Source organism: Symphalangus syndactylus, chromosome 8 (assembly GCF_028878055.3).
Source record: "Symphalangus syndactylus isolate Jambi chromosome 8, NHGRI_mSymSyn1-v2.1_pri, whole genome shotgun sequence".
NCBI lineage: Eukaryota > Metazoa > Chordata > Mammalia > Primates > Hylobatidae > Symphalangus > Symphalangus syndactylus.
Window position 1 is genome coordinate 27,407,657 of NC_072430.2, and position 17,692 is coordinate 27,425,348.

A 17,692-nucleotide genomic window follows, 5' to 3' on the forward strand; every position below is an offset into this window, starting at 1 on the left:
TCCTAGTAAGTCACCCTGCCTTCTGAGATCTAAAACATTTTGGATCTAAATCATCCTCCATACGCTTTCTAGAATGATCCTGGTAAAACACAGTCTTTTACAATGTGATGGTTAATTTTACGTGTCAACTTGACTGGGCCATGGGGTGTCCACATATTTGGGTAACCATTATTCTGGGTGTGTCTGCGAGGGTGTTTTTCAGATAAGATTAACATTTGAGGCCAGGTGCAGTGGCTCATGCCTATAATCCCAGCACTTTAGGAGGTCGAAGCGGTCAGGAGTTTGAGACCAGCCTGGCCAACATGGCATAACCCCATCTCTACTAACAATACAAAAATAAGCCAGGCATGAGGGTACACATCTGTAATCCGAGCTGCTTCGGAGGCTGAGACAAGAGAATCGCTTAAACCTGGGAGGCAGAGGTTGCAGTGAGCCAAGATCATGCCACTGCACTCCAGCCTGGGTGACAGAGCAAGACTGTCTCAAAAAATAATAATAATAATAAATTAACATTTGATTAGGTAGACTAAGAAAGCAGACACCCACCCTAATGTGAGTGGACCTCATTCAATCAGCTGAAGGCCCATCTAGAACAAAAGGCTGGCCCTCCCTCTAGTAAGAGGGACCACCTCCTCCTGCCTGACTGCCTCGAGCTGGGACATTGGTTTTTTTCCTGCCTTCAAACTCAACTGAAATATCAGCTCTTCCTGGGTCTGGAGCTTGCTGGCCTTCAGACTGGAACTACACCATTGGCTCTCCTTGGCCTACAGCTTGCTGGATGCAAATCTGGGGACTTGTCAGCCTCATTAATCACATGACCCAAATCCTTATAATCAATCCCTTTTTTTCTCTCTCTCTATAATAAATACATCCTACTGGTTCTGTTTTTCTGGAGAACTCTGACTACTACAAATAACTTTTTATTTATAAACTTTATTCATTCATTAAAAAAATTTATTGAGCACCTACTATGTGCCAGTCACTGTTTTATGTTCTTGTAAATTATCATTGAATAGAGCAAAGATTCCTGGCCCTGTATAACTTTATTCGTGTGTGTGTGTGTGTGTGTGTGTGTGTGTGTGTGTGTGTGTTGGAACGGATAATGAATAACAAAAATGATAAGTAAATAGTAATGTATTAGACAGGGGAAAGGGAAGAAGGAAAAAAACAGGATGAGGAGGAGCAAGAGACATCGGGAAGGGAATATTTAAGCAAAGGGTAAAGGGAGATAAAGTGGTTTCCCAAGTAGAAATCACAATCAAGTTCAAACCCCAGTGGACTCTGGATCCTGCTGCATCTCCAGCAGGATCTGCAGACACCCCCTCATCTGAAGGCTTCACTGTTTAGCCTCGTCGCTCCCCAGGTAGTGCACTGGCCAGCCTCGCATTTTCATCCTCCACGCCTTTGCCCAGTGCCTAGCATGTCCTCTCCAGTGGGGACTTTCTTCTCCCCACTCTCATGTGCATCTCAGTGAAGTCACCCAGAAACTAATCCCAGCAGAGAGCCAAGAACGTCCCCACGCTGGACAGTTAACAGGAAGTGGCAGTGTTACCTCAGCCCAGGGCCTAGAGTCACCTGACAGAAGCCTCAACCAGATGCAGCCACTGCGAGAGATGCCATCAGAGGCAGGAGGGACACGATGACATTCTCTGGCTTCTATCTTCTTTTCATCCTCCACTCCTCCAGTGCCCCTCATTGGCCATATCCAGCCACCAACCAACTGACCCAAGCGTCTGTGAAACTCAGCCTGCCAGAGACAGCTTCTAGCAATACAGAGCAAAGGGCAGGCCTGGAATGGCTTAGAAGACAACTGGCCCAGGACCAGGGCAGTTGGTGTTTGAATACAGAGCACCAGTGATCTGAGCACTTGTTTGGAGGTTCTAGCAGGGGAGCGCAGCTATTCATACACCCTTGAGCAAAGACCAGTCCTCCTCTATCAGGGACAGTCGTCCTCTTCGATGGAGTGCGCAGCTTCAGGAGGGACGCAGATGGAGCGGTGAAGGAGAAAGGGGACACCTGCCTAGCCAGCCAGATCAGCTGAATCAACCCTGGAGATCAATGGGATGACAGATGTCGCAGCCAGATTGCCCTCATATCCCCAGTGTCATGATTTTACTGCTCCACTGATACCACTGCACTGCAATTGTTTGCCTGTCTGTGGGTTCCATGCGATAGGAGTGCTTGAAAACTTTATTTTTTCTACCCAGAGCCTAGAACAATACCTTGCTCAACATTTGCTACATACACAATTGGATGAATGGATGAATGAATGAATGAATGACAGTTTCTCCTGACCAGTACCTCTTCTGGTGTGCTCTAACTTTGAGCTAGAGGTGAACTGAGCTCACCACCAGCATTTCTTCCCAGCTTCTCATCATTTGCTACTGGGGCTAAGATTGCTTTGAGCCTAGCATTTGCAACATTTGCCAGGCACATGGATGGTATGACTATAAAGTAATTAGACCAGTTTTCAACAAAGGGATCAAATGAATTCATCAAGTAAGTTTTGCATTAATCCTTCCAGGAAGGTCATACTTATTTTCCAATGATACGACCATGCCTAGCCCCGTCCTTGTGAACTGCACAAGAAAAGTAATGAATCACTTTTTAGAATGAAATGTTTCTGGTTTATTATTTTTTTTTTTCAGTTAAATGTCACCCAGCCCGTCACCTGGCTGGTATTTAAGGACACATCATCAGAGAAGTTACATTTCCTTTTGGCAGAGAGGAGGAGGAAGGGGACCGCCACACACAGAACTGGGTGGTGACTTTACCATAGGTGCAGGAAGGCTGAGAAAGGGACCCATCAAAGTTCCAGGGGTCACCAGGTCTGGACAGAGACACCCTGGATCCCACTAATAGGCCACCTTGTACATGAATTTCCAGAGGTTTTGAGGCCTTTCGGCGCTGGGACTGCTCATAGAAACCCAAGTTCAATTTGAGAAAACCCTACTCCTCCATGTGTCAAGTGGAGTCAGTTCTTAATTTCTGATAAAGAGCAAAAAGACATATGGGGGATGAGGCATTGCTCAGCCTCAGAGTTTGAAGTTTTCTGTCTGCCAAGTTGCCCTGGGCAGCTCCAGGACAGAAATCTGACCAGTGTGAGTGGGTCTTCCTAGCCATCTTTCTCATTTTAGCAGAGACTAACATATTTCCAACAAGCCTCATATTTCCTTGCTGGTAAATTGCTGCTCTGAGACAGGTAAGAAATGATGACTAAAAAAACCTACCTGCGTTTTTGTTTCGGATGCTTCATTTTCCACAGTACTTACAGAGAGATAGCTGGGAGGCCAGGTGATGCACTCAAAAAACACGGCTTGTTGAAAACAGAGACAGGATGGGATTCCAGCTGCTCTGCTCACCAGCCATGTGATTTTTGAACAAGTCACTTTACCTTTTGGGACCTCCAATTTCTCATTTGAAAATTGCAGATTATTGTATCTGCTTTCTCACAGAGGTGTGGTAAAGATCGCATGAGATGTATGTGCAAGTAATTTAAGATTGACAAGTGTAGCATATGACAACTAGTTCTTTGCGTGGATATAAGGCATCAGAGAAGGTGCCTTTGATGTTTAATTAATACTAAAAATCTTCCATTACACTTGTTTAGCTAAAATTGGAAAGGGGGAGGGCAAGAGTACTTTTCAAAGGGACTTTTTCTGCTTCAAAAATAGAAATCAGAAAGCACATATTTGATTTTCCTTATGGTGTAAACCACAGTGCCATTGTTATTAGCAGTTTTACAGAATTGTGACCTTCAAACTTGGTGATATCAAAGACTGAAAAAAAGCTCCCAGTCTTGAAGGCTTTCAAACAGGCTTTTCAAACTAAAGCACTTTTATTTTGAATTAAGGGCTAATAGAATTGTCCTCTTAAATGAGCACTTGCAAGATTAAAAGTTGCTTTCCAGGTGGGCTGCAGTAAATGAATGTGCCAGGAGGTTGCTGACAGCCCTTTTGGGGGCAAACGAGGGGAATCTGATATGAGTTCATGTAACAAACACCCTTTCCCCTTTGTGAAAGAGAAACTTGGAATTTACAGTCTTCCTAATTGTACATGAGCTGATTTGTGTATACATCTAGGATCATAATTTACTTTCAGTTTACTGAATTTGTGAATTTTCGCATTTGTTTTAATTTGTAATTAAGTTTTCTCTATGAGGCACGCCATATGCCACCATTAATTCTTTCTCGTTGATTTCTTAGGAGATACATGAGTGCATATTTTCATGCAATTTTTGAGGTCTTTTGAAAATCAAATGACTACATGTTTAGCCATATGGGGCTTTGTTATTTAAAAGAGCATATTATAAAGTAAAAGAAAGCGAAATGCAAAAGGGCCTGTTGTCAACAGGGGGGAAGTATTGGGAAAAACAGTTTAAAACATTGTTTTAAACACACACATTTTCAACCTTTTTTCTTTTTAGCGTTATATTTTTGAAATCTATTTTTATCGATCCCGTACCGCGTCTCACTGTCTGTGAACAGCCAATGTCACCAGTGCACCCGGCAAACCTCTGTCTGCCAGGTACTGCCCCCACGCTTACCCTCGGGCTGCAGATCCTAGCATCTGCCTTCTAAGAGTTCAGTTGGAGCCAATGTCCTTTTTTTGAACATCTTGTGCCAAGATTTGACATTAAGCTCCAGTTCATCCGCACACCCCGCGGCCGCTTTCGCAAGGGGCCGAGGGGGTGGCGGCCTCGCCCGGGGACTCGCGGCGCTGGGAGCTGCCTGCCCTCGGTGCGGGCTGCAGACCGGGCCGCGAGGCGGGCGCGCGGCGCGCACTAGGACCCAGCAGGGCTCCAGGCCCGGGTGGGAGCCGCGCCGCCGACCCCGGGCGGGCGCCGGGCGCAGGAGCCGGGGTTCCGGCCGTGATCTGCTGCAGCTCGGCCGGGAGACGGCGCGACCCGGCGGCGGGGCCACCCGCGAGTCCAGCGTCGCCGCAGCCCCCCAATGCGGCCACGAGAAGCAGCGGGGGGGCAGGCGATCGAAGGTAACGAAAATGGGGCTCATTTCCTGCCTCCTAATCTGCGCGGGTTTAGCATTGTCACGAGAAGCCCTCCGTGTTCAGGCTGCTGCATTTTGGGGCACCCTTTGATTTTTTTTAAGGTGTCCGCCCCCCTATTTCCACCTGGTTTCAGATTGATTTATAGCTTGCAGCCCAAATGGGAAAGATCCAGCCATGGCAAGTTGCTTATTTTCATTAGTTTTGTCTCAAAAGTAAGTTCATTAAAAAAAAAAAAAAAGTTTCTTAGGAATGTGTGGATAGTCGCTTTTTAAATTTTTTTTAAAAAAATTGCAGACAAATGGATATTTATAAAAATAATCAAATAATTGATGCAATTCTGTTAATTACTTTTAGGGAAGCACACTTCTGTGGGCTCCCCGGGCGTTACTTTTATTTTCAAGGAAGGAACGTGTTAAATGTGGAGTTTGTTTGGCTGGGCAGAGTTTACAGCATTGCTGTCGCAACTGTTTTGCTATCAATTATAAACAGTGTCAAATCTATGGGCAGTTTCAGCCTCTTTTCAAATGCTGTAACGGGTTATCCTGATATGACATCTACAGATGAGTTTCCACTGAAGGTAATAAGAAGATTTCTCTTTTTGGAGAAACATTGTTTTGAGGGGAAAACCATGATTGCCGGCTGGGAAGGCTGAAGAGACTATTTTTCATGCTTTGTTTATACTCCCGGGATGACATTTGGGGAAGGGAAAGGCAATCTTTCCCGGGAGCTTTTAATTGTGGGATTATTAATTTATTTAATTTATTAGTTTCAATTGGTTGGGCTCGGGGAGCCCTCCGTCACAGGCTGTGCTTAAGGTGACACATTTGCTAGCAGTTGGGACACATGATTGCAAATGTAAAATGTGCCTCACCCGAAAGGACTGGTCTGCTGGAAGCTCCCGTGTGGAGCTGTCGTAGGCAGGGTGCGACTGGCTCATTGAGGAAAAAGGGAATCGTTTTCCTTAGCTAAGGAAGACATCCTGTTATATTCCTTTTGTTCCCTGTTTTTCATTGATCGCCGACTCTGCCTGGGAGAGGAGAGCAGCTCGGAGGGTGCAGAGCTCTGAAGGCTGCACGAATGACTGGAGCCCACTTTAACTCTCACACTGATTGGTCAGTTAGATTGAGACTTATGAAAACAGTCACCCAAAACCTTCTTTTAAAATCGTGCTGTAGTTTCAGATAGCCCTCTTGTGCACAGATTTCTGCAGGGTCGGTTTTTCATTCGGGTGCAGTTTGCTCGAGGTACCTTTATGTTTAATTTTTTGTTGTTGTTTCTATCCAGATAAAGTAGGCCATTTTGGTGACAAATTTCTTTGCAGACGTCAGCTACTAGCTTACACATATAGATACAGCACTTTACAATACATTCTCAATGATTTCTGCTCATAAGTTGTAGAATGCAAAGTTGTTCAACTTAGAATAATGATTCCTAACCGTGTTTTGATCTGAGTCTTTTAAAAAAAGGACCATCAGTAGATGGATGCTTAACTGTATCATTACTTTGATAATTTAAGTGCCTTGTGTATTAGCACGTTTCATGCACTAAGTCTAAAACTGTGACAGTGAAAGGAAAAGACAATGAAAAGCAAACAATCAAAATCAGCCTGCACACTATTCTAAGAGATTGTGGCAACTGCTTTGAGGAGAATGCATTTCACATCCAAGAAGAAGGGCATTCTGCACCATGTAAGGATATGAATTAGTAAACATTGTGAAATGTTATATCTGTAAGACAAACTGTGAAGCCCATGAACATCTTCATTTGAGCCTTTAAAGCGATTTCATTAAAGAAGCACTGTCCCAGAAGTTGTTAAATGTATAAACACTTTTCTGATTGGCTTAAAAATTTAGACACAGGAAGTGGATTGTATCTAATAACCGATGAGTGGAGACATGGTTGTCATGGAGACCGAGAGGAGTAACCCCACCCCACCCCCACTACACATACATACTCTACCATGACCACCACTTAAAAAGAAACAAAAACAAAAACAAAACCTGCATGTCATCACAGATGCCTGGAGAACACGTTGGCTTCTGTAAGCTTTCCCACAGCATCTGTTGAAACCTGAGATCGTGCCTGTCAAATCAAGGTCATTTTACAACAACAACCAAAAATGTGGTCTCCTAGATTTCATAACTGTATTTTTACTGGAAATATTTGAGGAAAGAGCCTTAAACCAAGGATGAGCCCCCAGGCTTACTTTGCATTTTGCTTCCCCTGAGCTGTGCAAGGGAAGGCTAAGAACAATGTATTTGAACACTTAATTGTGGGATCAAACTGACTTGTATGTCTACAGTTAGAACAAAACTCTTGAGAGCCAGAAAGGTTAGAATGTTACCTGTGGATGAGGATTCATCGGGGGAAGTTATAATGAGGTGTTTGTGTTTACAAGAGGGTTCAAAGTTGAACTCAAGCAATGGAACTGGTGGCATTTTGAAGGCTGCGTTTGTGTGTGGGATGGTGGGGGTGGGGGTGGGGGGTGAAGGGGAGGGATGAAGATTGCCTGGTACTTTGGGAAATAGAAGAGAGGGTGTTCTCAGAAGCTAACCAGGGAAAGGAAAATCTAAATGAAAATAACTGTTTCAAAATTCCCATTATTATTACCCAGTTGACTTATAATAGAAAAGTTTCCTCTTTTGTGAATGGGGAAGAGTGCTTTTGTTTTTAGGATAATTGAGACGGTCCCAGTATCAAAATTGCAAATATTTCCAGTATCTTGGTAATGATTTCCATGAGGACTATAAAGAAAAAAGTTTGGAGACCTCCCCTCCCCCTAGCCTCCACCCCCCACCCCGTTCATTTCGCTAAGAGAAAAATAACCAAAGAGGCCCTGTCCTAAATTTTGACTTTGAGGATCAACATTGAACCTTGTAAAATATAAAGCAAATACATTTCTTATATTTTTCTTTTTCTTTTTTTTTTTTTTTTGAGATGGAGTCTCGCTCTGTCGCCCAGGCTGGAGTGCAGTGGCACGATCTTGGCTCACTGCAACCTCCGCCTCCCGGGTTGAAGCGATTCTCCTGCCTCAGCCTCCCAAGTAGCTGGGACTACAGGTGTGTGCCACCATGCCCGGCTAATCTTTTGTATTTTTAGTAGCGATGGGGTTTCACCGTGTTAGCCAGGATGGTCTCGATCTCCTGACCTCATGATCTGCCCGCCTCAGCCTCCCAAAGTGCTGGGATTACAGGCGTGAGCCACTGCGCCCAGCCTCATTTCTTATATTTTTCTAATCTTGTTAATGGCAGTCTTCAGATTTTATGTTCTTGATACTCATTTAGAAATGTCTTCCTTCAAGTCATGGCAATTTAAAGCATTGAATAGCTTTATCTTAATTGATAATGGTCAGTTTTAAAACTTGTTCAATTAACAATTTGGTCTTTTTAAAAAGCAGCAAATTTCCCTTGTTTTCATCAACTAATTGAGTGGGGAGTGGGGAGGAGAAGATTCCTAACTCTATTTTAATGTTTACTTAATATTCTGCATGTATGTCATAGAAATATATACTTTAGAGTTAAATATTTGACAACATGGGATTATGAAATATATGCTAAATCACCCAGATATTTAACTGATTGGGACTTGGTAAAGAAGATTAAGTTTAATGGCACAACTGGTCTCTTTTAGCAAGGATTTCCTGTAGGGAGCTTTCTTATCTGCAAGTGTGTTCATTGGCAGGAAACATGTCAGTTGCTTGTTTTTACAAACTGAAGGAAATGAATGGGATTTGTTGGTTTCTAGAATCTACCTTCATTCTCTATTGTCTTGCAAATAGTTGGCTCAGAACACTTCATTTCCAAAGGGGCTTTGGAGTGGTACAATTCGTTCTCTGCAAACCTGTGTGGCATTTAGGTTTATTTCTTTCTGATTTTGGAATTAGGAAAATTGATCATGGTACGACCATGTGCAACTTATTTTCCTAATACAAATGAACAAGATGTTCAGTACAATTCCAGTTCATTTTCAGTTGTCAGCTAGTTACTTACATACTCACTGAAGCTGCTGTTTTTGGATGGCTATGCCAAATTTCTAATAATTATTCCAGAATACCAACCAAATGCCAGTGTCGATTTTGGATTAGTGTAGAGAGGTAAAGAGAAAGAGGCAGCTTCATTCTTCTCATTGCTTATAACAAAAAGTCCATAAAGAATACACGTCAGGTATATGCCAACCTTGCTGATAGCAAAAAAAAAAAAAAAAAAAAAAATCGAAATTGGGGATGGGTTGGCTAAATCCAGTTTATAGTACACATGAGAAAAACAAATTTTAACTTTGAAAGGATTTGCTGTGCAGAAGTGTGGATTAGTTTCTGAATGTTGAAAATGAGTATATTTAATTGCTTCAATTCCTAGATGTTTCAAATTCGGGAAGAGGAGAAAAGAGTAAGCTTCTTTAAAGGAAAATAAATGCATCCGCCTCCATTTGCAGAGAGCAGCCTGGTGAGGAGGTTAAGAGTGCCTGAGGGAGACGGAACCATTTCTTGCAATGGTTTGCACACATTTTCATAGACATCATTTTTGTTTTATACTTAGCACCAAATAGGATCTTATGCAAGACGCTAATATATGAGTCAAATAAAAACAGAGCTGCTCTGAGGGAGCTAGGAGCCCAGAGCCTGCTATTGTCGCCTGGGCTGTGCCCAGGGCACACTCTGGAACCCAGTACCACTGTGTACACAGTTTGCAAACCACTGCTTCTAAAATGTTCTCTAAAGAAGACCTTGGGGAATTGCTTGCAGAGCCCTGGAACCTCTTAGCGAAAGAGAGAACTTTTGCCTTGACAATTTAAGAGGCCGCTTGTGCTCATAGTGAGTAGGAAAAAGGTGGCAATTAGTGATATAATACAGTGTACCCTAGGAAGCCTACGTACATGCAGAAAAAGATGACTGACCACAAGCATGTACCCTAGGAAGCCTACGTACATACAGAAAAAGATGACTGACCACAAGCATGACAGAGCCCTGGCCCAGTCTATAATGAGAGGGAAGGCATATTTTTAGGGGTTACTTATAAACCAGGGACCCTTTTATTTATAAATTATAGGAACATCATATGGGGGTGTTTGAGATTAGTTGGTGATAATTTTGCTGGAATGCATGGCTTTATTCTATTTCCACCTCAAGATCTGTTCTATCACTGTTATTCTATTAGTCAGTGAAAATAATTTCATATGAAGTGTCATTCATGAAATGAAAATTTGCCAAGCTATATAAATCTGCTTGGCAGACTCAGTAGTGTTTTGAGTGTTGAGTAAAATGATAACACACAGATGATATTTGCATATCATCAAATATATTCACATTATCTCCTCAATGATGAGATTGTTCTGAAATGGCACTACTGAGATCGGGCTCAGTTTTCCCCCTTACATCCCAGAAGCTGTCAGTATTGAGGATTTCTAGGGGTGGCAGACAGAGGAATCCCCTTCAGTTCCACTCTTGATTTTCACAATCACTAGATTCACCTCTGCCTGGTATGGAGGTGAGAAATCAGGAGACTCTTCATTCAGGCAAACCGTAGTAGAACTGTGCTGCTCATGGCCACAGCCCACCTCCCTGCATTGTTTCTCAGAGGCAGCTCAGTTGAGGACTCTATAGAAGTAGAAAGGACAGATCCCTCTGTACATTCTCCTGTTACTTTCATTGTGCTTGCCACATTTCTACTACCTGCATGGGGTTAGAGATGACAACTAAAATAATAAGTTTTCCAGGAAGCCAAAGATTTTCCAACAATTTGTGCTGGAAAAAAAATTACATATAAAATATTTCCTTTACAAAGATGAAACTAGCATAAGGACCAAATAGTTGGCTGTGGTAACAATGAAATGATCGAAATGATCATGGTTAACTATTGAATTGTGTTGACTGATGCTTTTCATGTTGAGGCTGTTTAAAGCTATCTCCTTCCTCCTCCCACCTGCATTTCAAAGAAGCATGAGTGTGTAACCAACAGAACCGTCCCAGGGCGTATTCATGATAATGGAGCAGTGCTTCTTTGGGAGTGAGCATTAAGCTCCCATTTTGAACTGAAGGATACATACCAGTTACCAGGACCTTGCTGAAGTTGCTAACAGATGGCTTCTCCAAATGTGTGCCTAGTACCTTTGCAGTGCCTTTGCAGATGCCACTTTCTTAAGGTTCAGAGAGTAGCAGGTCCCACTTGGAGAGGGATTTTAGTATATTATACAAGTTTAGATTTTAGATAATGTAAGAGTTTTTTTTTTTTTTTTTTTTTTTTTTTTGAGACAGAGTCAGGCTCTGTCGCCCACGCTGGAGTGCAATGGCGCGATCTCGGCTCACTGCAACCTCCGCCTCCTGGGTTCGAGCAATTCTCCTGCCTCAGCCTCCTGAGTAGCTGGGATTACAGGTGCGTGCCACCACGCCTGGCTAATTTTGTATTTTTAGTAGAGATGGGGTTTCACCATTCTGGCCAGGCTCGTCTCAAACTCCTGACCTCGTGATCTGCCCACCTCGGCCTCCCAAAGTGCTGGGATCACAGGCGTGAGCCACCGCGTCCGGACTTTTTTTTTTTTTTTTTTGAGGCAGGGTCTCACTCTGTCACTCTGTCACCCAGGCTGGAGTGCAGTGGCACAGTCAGGGCTCACTGCAGCTTCGACCTCCTGGACTCAAGCAGTCTTTCCACCTCAACCTCCCGAGTGGCTGGGACCTACAGGTGTGTACCACTATGCCCCACTAATTTTTTATTTTTGTAGAAATGGGGTCTCCCTATGCTCCCCAGGCTGGTCTCAAACTCCTGAGCTCAAGCGATCTTCCTACCTCAGCCTCCCAAAGTGCAGGGATTACAGGTGTGAGCCACCACACCTAGCCAGTTTAAGAGCTCTTGTTGCACTCTGAAATTTCCTAATTCAGCAAACTGAATACTTTTGCAGCCTTTAAAATAAAACAGTGACTCTATAATGACTACTTAATAAATATCTCTAAATTAAGACCATCATGTTGTTTCTTGTGACTAGATTCAGCATTTAGAATGGCCTCTTGACACTTCTGGGGAAGTGTGGCAGTATTGGGTGATACAGAAAAATCACATCACACTGGCGAGGGGCCTTCATTTATCAGATACTGCTCTCTGCATTATTTTATTTGGTTCTCATATTAGCTTAATAATACTGCTACTAATACCTAATGATAATATGCATTCATGTCCCATTCTACAGATGAAGAAACCAAGGCAACTGTGTTCCCAGAGTCACGCATTCTTTGGTACCCGACTATTGATAGCTCTCACCGTCAAGTCCCCTGACTCCAAATCCCAGGCTTTCCCCTGAGACTGACCACCTCACAACTGTTCCTCTGACTATTTCTATCCCAGGGTTGAAGACTTCCCCTTCCACACTGAAAATGGAGTTCCCTTCGGGGGGAAAAAAGCGCAGGATGGGTTGGGGAATATTTGCTGTAATTCCCACCGGAAATAGGATTTTGCTTCTTGACATTCTGTGTTCTCACATCTGACCATTAGTGATGGAAGGGGCTTTTTAGGTCCCTTGTCAGTGATTCTCTTTCTTTTTTTCTTTTCTTTATGAGACGGAGTCTTGCTCTCTCGCCCAGGCTGGAGTGCAGTGGCACGATCTCAGGTCACTGCAAGCTCCGCCTCCCGGGTTCATGCCATTCTCCTGCCTCAGCCTCCCCAGCAGCTGGGACTATAGGCACCCACCGCCACGCCTGGCTAATTTTTTGTATTTTTAGTAGAGACGGGGTCTCACTGTGTTAGCCAGGATGGTCTCGATCTCCTGACCTTGTGATCCACCCGCTTCGGCCTTCCAAAGTGCTGGGATTACAGGCGCAAGCCACCGCGCCCAGCCTGATTATTTTTCTTTATTTGTCTTCACCTTTTGACTTTCTCTTCGTCCACCCCTGAGCACGTTTACCTACTTGGTAAATGAAAAGTCCTAATTCCAGAATTTCGCAAAGATTATACCCAGTCTAACTGGCTATAATTGGCAGCATGTCTAACACACAAAACAGATTTCCTAGACAACACTCACTTTCACACTTGGTCTGAACGGCTCAACAAACTCAGGTGTGCAGATATACTGACATCTCCTTGATTTCTTTCAGAATAAGAAAATACTGGCTTAAGTCAGCAGATCAGCAAGATATTCAGTCTTCTTTTTGGGGCTCCCCTATACCCCTAAGTCATATAAAGTCTACAGAGACCAAGTTAGGGTGGGGTTCAGCTTGATTTTTTAATCTAAGCAAGAGCTCTGCTCTTGCAAGAGTGTAGGGGAAACTTAAAAATTAAATCATCACTGGGCATGCCACTGTGCCTAGTATACGTGTGACCAGGTGGAACTAGCAATGAAACAGATGTAGACATTTTCAGTGAAATGTGTGTCTGCTGCTTTTCTAATTCTCTTAAAGAGTTCAGGTGAATGATCGGAACTTGATAGAACTAATTAATATTTCACAGGTCCGATTTCACATATTTCACATGTATGAAATTATTTTAAAAGATTAATCAAGGGAAATGCCAAAGACATATGCACAAATTGGGGGAAACAAATCGTCCTCATGTTCATTCAGTGAGCAGTTGCGGGCACCTACTGCATACCAGGAACTGTGCCCTATGATAGGGATACGAGGGTGAAGAAATTATTCCCAGACAGACTATCCCCTGTTCTGTAACTCTCATAGGCTTCTTAACTGGAAATATCCCCAAATGTGGCTCTTTTGAAGTTCATATTCTAAGCAGATATAGACAGACTGAAGTGCCACCCTCCTGAGATCCTTCCTGGAGATATTATGCCTTTGGTTTTAATTTAGAAACAGACCCTGCAAGGAGGATTGAAGGGTGGATGGTTTACTTGGGAGACCATCCCAGGAAGACACCAGTAGGTGCAGGAGAGGGAAATGAGGAAGGGAAGGCAGCCAGTCATGACTTATCCCATCAGATAGATTGTGGGCGGTGGAGCTCAGCTGCACTGGGGCACGTGGGGCGCCTATGCCAGCCACGCTGCTTTCGGTCATGGGTTGAAGACTGTTCTCAGGGCGTGTTGATCCCAGTACTTGAGATCTATGAAAGCTGTCAGAGTAGTCTTCAGCCAGAGAAGGTTCTCAGGGACTTCTTGATGCCATTGGTAGCAGCTGGCAGTTGGGCTGGTGTGCCCTGAGATGGTAAAGCCTGAAAGCCACGTGGCCAGGCCATCAGCAGGTTCTGCTACCACTCTTTCCTCTTCAGTTCCTTCTACAGTCTTGCAACTATAGATGTTTTAGAATAATCATTTTTAATAGTCCCTTTAAGCTTCAACATGAAGATCCTGGCAGAGTGGTTTTTCAATCTGAAAAATGGGAACAAGATGAGTGGCATAATTTCAAAGTTAAGCATTCAGGCAGACATTATCCATAAGGGCCCTCATTTTTTTCTCCCCCGGTTACAACCATTATCCTTATTTCCCAGGCTAAAAAACTTGGACCGCCACCCTCCGCCCCCCGCCCCCCGCCCCCGCCCTCATTTTACATCACATGTATCTAATTTATCCCCAGGGCTTCTTGTTGCTTTCTTTAAAATCCACCCCCTGTTCATCTATCTCCACAACCTTTACTGGTGCTTCCCTCCAAAAAAACTACGAGTGACCTTGATCATGCTCTGGAAGACTTCTGTCCCTAAAACCCTCTTGAAATACGGGCTTTGAAGCTAGACTTCCTGTTCTCAGACCCCCTCCCTGCCACTTAACAGCTGTGTGACTTTAGGCGAGTTACTTAACCTAAGACTCAAGCCTTAGGTAATATTTCCATAAGTACTATGGAAATAAAACTCAGTAATGTGGAAATCCTGAAAGGATTATTGGGAGGGCTAAATCATGAGTCCCTGCAAAGCACTTGGCACAGCCTGGCACGTGGTTGCAACTCAAATTATTGTAGCTATTTTTATTGTTATGTTGTCAATGTTGTTGTGCTCCTTGTCTACTAAAAACGTTGATGCCAGCCTGGGCAACATGGCGAAACCCCATCTCTACACAAAATACAAAAATTAGCCAGGCGTGGTGGTGTGCACCTGTGGTTCCAGCTACTCGGGAGGCTTGATGTGGGAGGATTACTTGAGCTTGGGAGGTTGAGGCTGCAGTGAGCCACGATTGCGCCACTACACTGCAGCTTGGGTGACAGACCGAGACCCTGTCTCAAAAAAGAACCTTGATGGCTTCTCGCCGGGCGCGGTGGCTCACGCTTGTAATCCCAGCACTTTGGGAGGCCGAGGCGGGCGGATCATGAGGTCAGGAGATCGAGACCACGGTGAAACCCCGTCTCTACTAAAAATACAAAAAATTAGCCGGGCGTGGTGGCGGGCGCCTGTAGTCCCAGCTACTCGGAGAGGCTGAGGCAGGAGAATGGCGTGAACCCGGGAGGCGGAGCTTGCAGTGAGCCGAGATCGCGCCACTGCACTCCAGCCTGGGCGACAGAGCGAGACTCCCTATCAAAAAAAAAAGAACCTTGATGGCTTCTCATTGCCCAGTCTACCAAGTCTCTCTTTTTCTGCCTCACTTTCAAGTTCTTTTATAATCTTGCCCCACTTATTACTGCTCAGAGAATGCCCCAGGATCTAGTCAGTGACTCTTCACCCCGAACTCGCTGTGGTCCTTCTAGCTTCCCAGCCTTTGTGCATCTTGTTCTCTGGCCACAACCTTGTTCCTCCATGTAGTACAGTCACCACTTGCATTCACTGGAAAACTCCAATGTGCAGAGAAAATGCAGTTTGTTCATTTTGTCTACAGTGAGCCTTCCTCCCCAGCACACACCCATTGATCGTCAAGAGAAAGAATAGCTTTTGATCACACCCATTAAAAAACTTAGTTGGATCTGCTAATCCAAACCGTTCCTTAAGATAATTCTAGTCTTCCATAGGAAAACAATGCTTATTCCCTCAGGTTGTCTCGCCTACCCCATCCCCAGTTCTTCGCCTGTGATAGTGCATGTGGGAAGGAATGTCAATTTTGCTCTTCTGTTTATTTCTTATGAAGGAGGAACAAACTCAGGGTCCCTAGGCTCGGTGGCCTCTGCTCTTGGAGGCAAGGTTTCTTGCCTTCTGGGAGCTGCTTGTTTAGCTATACTAGTAGTTGAAGTCTGTGGTTTTATAACACATAGTCTAGTCTAGTGGTTTTCAAAGACCTACAGTAAGATATAGATACATTGTACACCACATATATGTATGTATACTGTGGATAGATGAAACAGAAGTTTTTATAAGATAGCATGTATAGGCCCATGCCTGTAATCCCAGCACTTTGGGAGGCCGAGGTGGGTGGATCACGAGGTCAAGAGATCAAGCCCATCCTGGCCAACATGGTGAAACCCTGTCTGTACTAAAAATACAAAAATTAGCTGGGTGTTGGCTGGGCATGGTGGCTCACGCCTGTAATCCCAGCACTTTGGGAGGCTGAAGCGGGCAGATCACGAGGTCAGGAGATCGAGACCATCCTGGCTAACACGGTGAAACCCCGTCTCTACTAAAAATATAAAAAATTAGCCGGGCATGGTGGCGGGCGCCTGTAGTCCCAGGTACTCGGGAGGCTGAGGCAGGAGAATGGCGTGAACCCGGGAGGCAGAGCTTGCAGTGAGCTGAGATTGCACCACTGCACTCCGGTCTGGGCAACAGAGCGAGACTCCGTCTCAAAAAAAAAAAAAAAAATTAGCTGGGTGTTGTGGCGCGTGCCTGTAGTCCCAGCTACTCGGGAGGCCGAGGCAGGAGAATTGCTTGAACCCAGGAGGTGGAGGTTGCAGTGAGCCAAGATTGCACCACTGCACTCCAGCCTGGGCAACAGAGTGACACTCTGTCTCAAAAGAAAAAAAAAAGGTATCATGTATAGTTGAAGCATAAATTCTACAGGATTTTATCATTCCTGCTACACTTAATCCAGATTGACCTACTCCATTCTATTTTAGTTAAGAAAGAAAGATTGGTTGGGTTCCAATAAGTGATCCAGTTTGCTAAATATGTTAGCTTGGTCATCCTCTTGGCTTTATCAGAACTTGTGTGGCACTCCCTGCTGACTCGGTCCCACCTCTGTGCACATGGGCAGCAAACTTGAGTCCTTTTTTTTTTTTTTTAAAGACAGGGTCTTGCTCTGTCGTCTAGGCTGGAGTTCAGTGGGGCAATCTCGGCTGATTGCAACCCTCATCTCCCGAGTCCAAGCGATTCTCCTGCCTCAGCCTCCTGAGTAGCTGGGATTACAGGCATGCACCACCATGCCCGGCTCATTTTTGTATTTTTCGTAGAGACAGGGTTTCACCATGTTGGCCAGGCTGGTCTCAAACTCCTGACCTCAAGTGATCCGCCTGCCTCGGCCTCCCAAAGTGCTGGAATTACAGGGATGAGCTACCGGGCCTGGCCCAAACCTGAGTCTTAGCCACTTGGTGGTCTTTAAATGGGGTCCCCTCTGCTGGCCACAACAGATCTTGAGGCAAACTCACTGCTCTCCAGCATCTTAATGCCTTCTGTTTGCAAAAGTGGCTATACCAGTTAACACCCTCACCAACATTAAGTGTCTCTGTTGTTTCATATTCTCACTGATATTTAATATTGTCAGACTTTAACATTTTTGCCAATTTAGTAGGTGTGAAATAATCTCATTTTAATTTTAATTTTCTTGGTTATTAATAAGCTTAAGCATCTTATGTTTATTGGTCATACATGTTTCTTCATTTACAAAGTGCCTGTTTGGCTGTTATATT

General features: G+C 44.3%; 1 protein-coding gene across 16 annotated transcripts in view; it reads left to right on the forward strand.

The window, feature by feature from the left end:
* Positions 1-4,811: 4,811 nt before the first annotated feature.
* Positions 4,812-17,692, forward strand: part of FOXN3 (forkhead box N3) — a 463,072-nt gene continuing 450,191 nt past the window's right edge. For 11 of the 16 annotated variants that reach the window (XM_063644030.1, XM_063644029.1, XM_063644040.1 and 8 more), the window contains exon 1: positions 4,813-4,992. The gene's annotated coding sequence lies outside the window, so the exon portion shown is untranslated. Of the gene's footprint in view, positions 4,993-17,692 lie in introns of all 16 variants that reach the window. The other 5 variants (XM_063644035.1, XM_063644036.1, XM_055288474.2 and 2 more) reach the window with 1 other exon arrangement.